This window comes from Pinus tabuliformis, chromosome 2_2 (genome assembly GCF_031772625.1).
Source record: "Pinus tabuliformis cultivar Carrire ecotype Pingquan chromosome 2_2, CPIR1, whole genome shotgun sequence".
Lineage (NCBI taxonomy): Eukaryota > Viridiplantae > Streptophyta > Pinopsida > Pinales > Pinaceae > Pinus > Pinus tabuliformis.
Window position 1 is genome coordinate 186,640,301 of NC_142300.1, and position 9,225 is coordinate 186,649,525.

General features: G+C 40.9%; 1 pseudogene; it reads right to left on the reverse strand.

Annotated features, from left to right (window-relative positions):
• Positions 1-5,697: 5,697 nt before the first annotated feature.
• LOC149192016 (protein ecdysoneless homolog pseudogene) lies at positions 5,698-6,898 on the reverse strand (annotated as a pseudogene).
• Positions 6,899-9,225: the final 2,327 nt, after the last annotated feature.

Below are 9,225 nucleotides of genomic sequence, written 5' to 3' on the forward strand. Positions count from 1 at the left end.
TGAAATAATTGTCTATCCGTGTGTACCAAGCACATGGCGCTTATTTCAACCCATACAATGCTCTCTTGAGCCTGCACACATGCGACTCGCTGCTGAAGATCTCAAAACCTTCAAGTTGCTTTATGTACACCTCCTCCTCAATGACTCTGTTGAGGAACGTAGTCTTCACATCCATCTGATGAATGTGCCACCCCATCTGCGCTGAGAGAGCAAGAATCGTCCGTATGGAAGAATACCTTGCGACAGGTGCAAAGGTCTCCTCATAATCGATCCCCTCTATCTATGAAAAGCCTCGGGAAAAAAATCTTGTCTTGTACTTCTCCACACTCCCGTCAACTGCTTGCTTAACTTCGTAGATCCATCTCGAACCCACCACTGATTTCCCTTCTGGTCTTGGGGCAATCTCCCATGCACTGTTTCTGACAACCGAATCATACTCTTCCACCATGGCATCTACCCATGCGGGATCCTCCACAGCTTCCTCGAAAGAGGATGGCTTAGTCACAACACATTTGCTCACAAGAGCCATGTATCCAGTGTATCGATCAGGTGATTGTCTCTATCTACATTGAGTTGTAGGTGGTCCTACAACCTTCTCTGCATCTTGAGCTAGTTGCTCAGCTTCTGTCACGCGCTTTCGCCCTCTGATGGTTGGGGCTGCATGAGTGGTCTCTTCCACTCCATGAACTTCATCCTGTGGCTGATCCACGTCCTGAAGCTCATCCTTAGGAACTAATAGCTCCTCATCTGCATGCAAGTGTGGCGCCCTCTCAAGCGAACACTTCATGGCTTTCTCCTCCTGAAATTTTATATCGCGTTGCACAACAGTCTTGTGACTGTCTCGAAAATACACATGATAGTTGTTGGGCGTATCACTGTACCCCACAAATATCCCAACCTCTGCGGTCGGCTCCAGCTTCTTCTTGGCATCCTTCGTCACATGCATGTAAACGTTAGAACCAAAAATCCTCAAATGAGAAATATCAGGCCTCTTACCAGAATAAGCCTCCTCGGGTGTACTCATGCCAAGTATCCTGTGAGGACAATGGTTCTACACATATACTGCTGTATTGCATGCTTCCACCCACAAGTGAAGGGGTAGGCCCCGATCATGCAACATCGCCCGTGCAACACCCACGATCGTTCTGTTCTTCCACTCAGCAACCCCGTTCTGTTATGGGTTATGGGGAGCTATGAGCTCTCTTCGAATCCCTTCTGCACTGCAGAGGTCCTTGAACTCACCAGAGATGTATTCACCACCATTATCGCTCCTAAGACCCTTCACCTTCTTCCCCGACTCCTTCTCGACCAGTGCTTTGAACTCACAGAACTTTGAGTATGTCTCTCTCTTCTTCTACATGAAGAAGATCCAGCACTTTCGAGAGAAATCATCAATAAAGATCACATAATACCTTTTCTTTGCTGTCGAAGCTACTGAGAAAGGTCCACACACGTCTGTGTGAATTCTCTCAAGGATCGTTGTGGTGCAACTATCCTTCTTGTGAAAGGTGGCTTTCACAAATTTTCCCAAAGTACACCCCTTGCACTGATCTGACTTCGCAAGAGTGCCTTTAGGAAGCCCTGTAGTAATCTTCTGCAGTATCTTCAAGGCTCCATGGTGAAGGTGACCCAATCTCCTATGCCACAGCTCGCCATCATCCCGGCGCACCAATCCTTCTGCCTTTCATGTTGCACATCCATCTACATACAACTGATAAAGGTTCCTAACTCGAACCCCTATCTTCCGGGTTTCTCCAGTTGTCTTACTGCGTAGGAAAGCCTTTCCCTCGCTGAAAACAACATCATATCCCTTGTCTTCTAACATCACCATAGAGATAAGATTCTTCTTAAATCTTGGAACATGTATCACTTCCTTCAAAATGAAGGGTTTTCCAGACTCCCTCTCAAAGGAAATGGTACCGATACCGGTCGCACTGTATCTACCATCATCGCCCATCTCGATGTGCACTCCAAGATCTTTCTCCTCCAGATCAGAAAACAAATCTCGATCTCCTGTCATGTGAAAAGATGCACCACTGTCCAAGAACCATACCAATCCCATCACACTTGATACCAAGCATGCGATCAATGAAAAATCAAGCTCAAACTACGAGGCTAAGGCCTCTCCTGCTGCAGATCCTGCAACTTGCTTATTTTTCTTCTTCTGCAGACAATTTGTGGCATAGTGTTCGTGCTGGTGACAGTGAAAGCACTTCACCTTGGACATGTCCTGCTTCTTGCCTTTCGCACCAGAATGAGAAGCTTTCTTGTTCTTCCCCTTCTTTGCTTTGGCAGCCAAAGCGCAATTTTCTTCATCAATTGCCTTTGATGAAGATCTGTCTCTGGTATTCCGCCTGATCTCCTCCTACATAAGATCTGACCAAAGTCTCTCCCATCTTGGAGATTTCTCCTGACCATTGACAGAGTCCTGATAGGAATTCCAACTCTTCGGAAGACCGAGGAGAGCCAAGCTCACCAAGTCCTCATCATCGACAGTCACCCCCACACTTCCCAACTCATCCCTACACTGAGTGAACTTCATAAGATACTTGGGCATACTGTCTCCTTTATCACACTTAATGTTTCTGAGTTTATCCTTGAGCGCCAACTTCCTCTGTTTTCTCTTGCTTTGGAATAGATCTATCAATGCTTTCCACATCAAGTATGGAGAAGCCTTTCCATGCAGGCTGGACACAATGTGATCCTTCACGCCCTCCAACAGAATCCTTTAACACTTTGCTATCTTCTTTTGCCAATCCTCAACTTGCACAGTATCAGTAGGCTTTGGGACCTCAGCCTCTATGAACTCCTTCAGCCCATTATCATCTAACACCGCCTCCATCCTCTCTTTCCATGCAATATAATTTGAGCTTCCCTCAAGAGCATACTCCAATCGCAATCCGTTGAAAGACATTGCAACTTTGACACTAAAAAAACACTGCTGCAAATTCGAATTCCACCAGCTCAAAACTCAACCGCATTTGATCTAAAATTCGTGAGAACAAAGTATTTCTCATATAGAGATTGACTGTATGGGATTTTACCAAATATCTCACCTTCCAAAGGAAGGATGAATCCAGAGGCTACTTGGCCCGATTACAGACTCTGCTTGAAGAAATAAAATGTAAACACTTTCTGAATAATAGATCTGATGATCAACCGCTCCGATACCATGTAGAAATTTTGAATAATATGACACTTATTCTCAAAGATTATCCCAATTATACACTATTGCAGAATACATGCATAATACATAACCTCCTCTACGTTGATCATCAAATTTTGCGGGACTAAAAACAATGAAACATCAATTGCATGCGCACATTAACACAGTATGTAACCCAAGGAAAGCATACAGCGGAAAACCCCACACTATCTGTATATTATAATGATTGAGAACATGTAACAATACATAGTACAATACTCCTCACAATTACTCAGTACTATCTCCACCTGTTACACACAAAACTAGCTCAGATCTAAATCAATCACAGGTTCAAATCTCCTCCACTGTCTGCCTGCCTTCACTGCGCAATCCTGCATGAGAGTAATGATGAATGGCTGAAGAAAACTTGTATTTTCTTGGCTGAACCATGCAATCCTCATTGGCATTACTCAATCCCATTTATAGTCACAACTGATAGCAATCTCAACCTCTAACACCTGTCTCCACTGAACTATCCATGCACTGAGTTAACTGATGTATTCTTTAGTTGCTTTATGAGTTAATAATTAGTGAATTAATTAACAATTAATTCACATCACTCATCACTAGTGTATTCTATAGTTAAACTAAATACAACTAGTTTAACCAAGTCAAACTGAACACAACTCCATCAACTCCTCAATCAACTCCACCAAAAAACTCAACCACTTGAGTTCCAACTGAAGTCCATCATGCAATAGCTCAACTAACCCACAAGAAAAGCGTATTTCCTTCTGACAACTGCATGTGCCACATCTGTAGCTCAAACTAAAGTGCTCCAAGAGGACAAGATAATGTTTATAGTCCAAATATTATTATGAGCTAATAAATAGAAGTCCATCTATTTTTACCAACATGACCAATCATCCACAAATAGCATCCTGCAACTCATAGACCATGATCCACATGTCTAAAAATAGACATAGTCTAAAAATAGACTTTGCCCATATGTCTAAAAATAGAATCTGCCCATATGTCTAAAAATAGAAGTCCATCTATTTTTACCAACATGACCAATCATCCACAAATAGCATCCTGCAACTCATAGACCATGATCCATATGTCTAAAAATAGACATAGTCTAAAAATAGACTTTGCGCCAAAAATAGCCTGCGGGCCCACTTAGTGAAGGTGACTTCTTTCCACTAAGCTCCATCATCTTGTTGCATTCTCAGCAAGTTTTCTTTGGGAAAAAGCCATGATGCCCTTTATTTCTAGCCACAGCACAATTGCTTTACTACAGAAGCCTTTCTCAATTTCAATTTTCCTACTGGTGCATGTGATGTTGTTTGCAAGGCATAGGAAAATAAACCTTTTCTGCCACTCCCATGCCATTGTTGACTTGTTGTGGCCCATCAAGGGTGCTCTTGCTAGCTGGGGTTTGATGGAATTGAGTAGTCTCAGATCTGCATATCCTGTGGGGGTGTGGTGTTTCCCCTCACACCCTTTCAACATTTTACAAGTAATAGTTAATAGGTTATTTGTGCTTCCTGACTAGACATATGTCACTCCTTCGCATGGTGCCTGAAAAGTTGCAAAGGAATAGTTTGATTTCTATTTCACTACCAGGCTCATGCTGCACTCTTGCATGAAGGCATGTGTCTTCATTAAGGGGTGCAATTTGATTGTGTCTGGACTCTGTACAGCTGTGTTTTGTAAATCACAGGATTCACTAGCTCATAGGTAGCCAATTTTAGTACTTAGGCCCAACGTTACCTGCCCTTTATATGTTTCTATGGGAAAAGCCTTTCTGCTATCCACCCTTTTTGCGTAATATGTTCATTGTACTGATATATTTTTTTATCGATAGAACTTGGAGGCGTGTTTAATATATACATGTGTGCACTATCTAGGCACACATGTATGTGTGTTTGGCCTCCCTTCTGTAGAAACAAATTGAATTTAACAGCCCCATTCCTTACAATATTAGAGAAGCCTGCATATAATTTTGAATTCATTTACAAGAACTTTTGTTGCTTTGTACATTAGGCTGTGGTCTAGTGGAAACTTGAGAAGTTTTTGTTACAATGACATGGTTTCTAATCCTAACAGGCATGCTCCTCCCTTGAATGGGATTTTCTAGGTGTGGCTCTTGACTATATTGAATATTATTGAGGTATGCGGATTATTGTATGGTCCTGGAAAGTTACCAGTTCTTCGCTTAAATGTGTGAGGGTGGGTAGAGCTTCTTACAAGGTTTACCATCCATGTAAAGATAATAGATTCCAGTTTACGAATAAATAAAGGAATTTCTTTAACCTACCGGCAGATTATGGTATGGTGCTGGCAAGGTACCAGTTCTTCGCTCAAATGTATGAGGGTGGGTAGATATCCTTTCCAGGTTTACCATCCATGTAAAAAAAATAGGTTGCCAGATATAGAATAAATAAAAGAAATTATCTGGTTTTATGACGTTTCTCACTGTTGATAATGTGTACTTAAATTGAGGAGGTAGCGCATCAGATGGATCATCTATGATAAAAAAATTAAGCTTACCTGACTCTCGAGAAGAGTGTGGTATTTCTGTAATAGTCCAATGCTTCATCCATGAGCTTCTTATGCTCCTTCGAACCTTCAAGAAGACCCCTAAAATAACCCATGTTCTCGAAGCTTCTCCTGAATGCCTCCCATCCAATATCTCTACTCCTCGCTGCTTTTAGTGCCGAGCTTTGGACTTCAGCAACCCCTGAGCCACTTAGTCTGAGTTCGGCATTCTCCATCTCTTATTGATAATGCGATCTATGCTGATACATCATCTGAAATCCACAACTTATCTTCATAACCAGTTCTGCCTCCTTGTAATTTGGAGATGACAGAGGCGGCATCGGATAGCAACGCAGTGCCTGAATGGCTTGTTGCACAAGATGAGCATACATGGCCCTTGACTTCCTCACAGAGACATCTACCATCTCCTTATTGCCCAAAAACTTCTCCATCTGAGACACTGCCTTCATGGAATCCACGTCCCATTCATAAAAGTCCTCCACCGCCTTAGAAAGCAAGTGCGGCTCGTGCTTCAAAAACTGAGTCACGCTCAGAGGAACTCAAACCCTGACCCTATGCATGTTAACCCTAGCTATATCAGGATAACCTTTAATACGACTGTTTATAGTGTTCTAAACAACATCACTAGTTCTAGTTTGCACAAAACCACCCACGAGAGCCCGCAAATAGTCCCATACTGAGGGTTTCACCGGTAAATGGTAAACCTCTCCCGCAGAAGTGGACAAAGGCAGAAAGTGAATTTCTCCCTGCTGGATAAAAACCCTGTTCCAGCTGTTTTATGGCCAGATCCATCCCAAACCCTCGCCAAAACTAGGTATGCATTTCATGATTTCGCGTAGAATAAAGACCACCAACCATTCGTCCTCTACGTTGTCTCCGTACTTGAGCCTATCGTGAATATGGGGAATGGAAGCCCGCGGATTCGAGTCCCAGAGATTGGAATTGAGAGTATAGGGACACGATGAGGTTACAGCAGGTTGAAGGTTGAATGATTCGTGTTGCCATATATAATCGTTAGCGAAATCTGAAATTGTGTCTAGACATTGTACTTGGAGTTCTTTTCAATCCGGGCTCGGTTTCTTTGGCTGACATCGAGTCTGATAATGCGAAGTCCGGGAAAATGGTGTAGAGAAGTGTGTTGTCGGGGATTCTCGCTCGGCCTGCCAAGTATTCGTATTGTTCGTCCATGGCTATCATTGCTGCAAAAGCTTCACGCGCTCTGCTCCTAAAAATGATGTGCGTTTTGTGTAGTTCAATGCGACCTTTCTTTCTTCTTTTTAGGGATTTTCCAACGGTACTTGCGGTTGAAGTAAGGGCATGCATGCAGCCCAGTAGACAGATGTCAAAACCTATCAGCCTAAAAATCAACAGCAGAAAGCACGATTTGCACGCTTCAAATCAACGGTTGAAATTGTCTAACATGATCGAACGGAGCAGGGTAAAAGTGTTGACGAAAAATTGATGCATAGGAAGGCCTATCGGCCTAATTAAATTAATTATAAAATTATTTAATATAATTATATAATTAAAATTTTATATAATATAATTATATATTTATAATGCATATATATTTTTCTTAAAACAATATCACTATGGCCTACAACAACCCACCCCGCATCACCTTTGACCAGGGAAACGATTCGATGGAGATTAGCTTTGCAGTCGGATTGGTCAATCAAAAAAGAGGGGTGCGACAATAATTGACTAACCAAAACGATGGAAGTGGCCACAATCAGAAGGGAAATGGTGATAGGGTAGGGAAGGACAGGTCGAAAAATGTGAGGGTCAAAACAAGGGCATCGATCAAGAGTTATAGAGGTGTTGTGGAACTGTTAGGGAAAGGTATGAAAATGAGGACAACGGTGTCAGGGTGACAGACTTCGATGAGAATGGCAGTTGTGGCTACGAGATGAGTATGGTGACTTGGCATATTTAAGAATGGACTTTTGACTCAAAACAAACTTTCAGTCTTTAGGTTATGGATTCAGGCTTCAAATGAGAGCAGCAGAAGTTATCGATGGTTTAGCGAAGGTCTGTTGACTTGGCGAGGGGATAAGGACTGTGAATGGTGGTCTGTGGGATGAGTATAGGACTATGGCAGAGTCTAAAGTTCCACAATTGGCTGAGGTGTCTATCGAGCAAAGGATGCAGAGTTTCATAGCTAGAATGAACATGTGATTATAGCGATAGTGGTCAAATAGAAAAAACGTTAAAAGGTAGTGCAAAAACATTCGGAGTCTGTTGGGTAACCAATCTCAAGTTGAGTGGCCATAGAGGTGGCAACAGATGTAGTCAGGTGAGAAAGGCAATTGTCGCTTTGATGGCACTTTTTATATGATTTTTAAATTATTTTTTTAAATATTTTTTTAATATTGACTTTTTTTTCTATAATCTCGTTTTTTTAATTAATTTTGATTTTTGTTTTTAATTTTCTATAATCTCTTTCTCTCTTTTTTTTTTTTAATGGTCAAAGAGTTAGCGATAAATGAAAAACCTCGCAAACTATGTAGTGAAACACTTCAATAGTGACGACAACAATGTTGATGAAAATTTGATGGCCAAGGGCCAGATCAAATTTTCTCTGTGTAGTAGTTGAGCGGCCATAGGATTGAACAACTCTGATACCAATGTAACGAACAAAGTTCGTATATTCAAAGGAATGCTCTGATACCAAAGTAACAAACAAGGTTGATTATAGTAAGTTAAAAACTCCAAAAGACTTGGAATATGTAGATATCCATTGAGGATACAAGAATATATATTAAAAGTTATGAATGAGAATGATGTTACAAATGAGAGTGAGGGTCTGCTTATATACCCTAAGAAGATACCTCTTCATGGAAGGTCATGTCCAATTAGACATGCCTCTTTAGTACTAACTACTAATCAATGTTTACTAATTAATCATTACTATATTTATATTATTTTTATATAAATTATATTCATAAAAGATAAGGTTGTTCTACCAAACGTTAACGACGACACAACCGATGTAATGCTCTTAGCATGCTTTACAAATTTAGATTATTTCCCTTTTGAGTGAGTTTTCTTGTGGAGACCATCCAATGAGGCTTGGAAAGTTACCAATTCATCATTGGGAGGGGGAGGAGCCCCCTTTGAACCTATTCCATGAGAGATCAGCTAATATCACACCCTCGTATGTAGCCTTAGGGTTAGGGCTTGCACAGAGTTGCATAGTGATATCAATTCTATTATAAGATTGTTGTTTCTAAAGTGCATCTTTGGATATTAGTTCTTTGGAACACTATTTATAATAATATTTTTATACTATTTCCTTGGAACATTGCTTACAATTTGATATAATTGTACATTATGTTATTGCTTAGGCATTAGTTGGAGGTATAACTTTCTTACAATTCAAAACTAAAGGAAATAAATTGAGTTGAATTGCATTGTAACAAGTGCATTGTTAGTAAAATCCAAAACATTTTATCTCTGAAACTTTAATTTTTGAGAAAAATGACTTGAATCAATGGTTTATTAGAGTTTTTGAA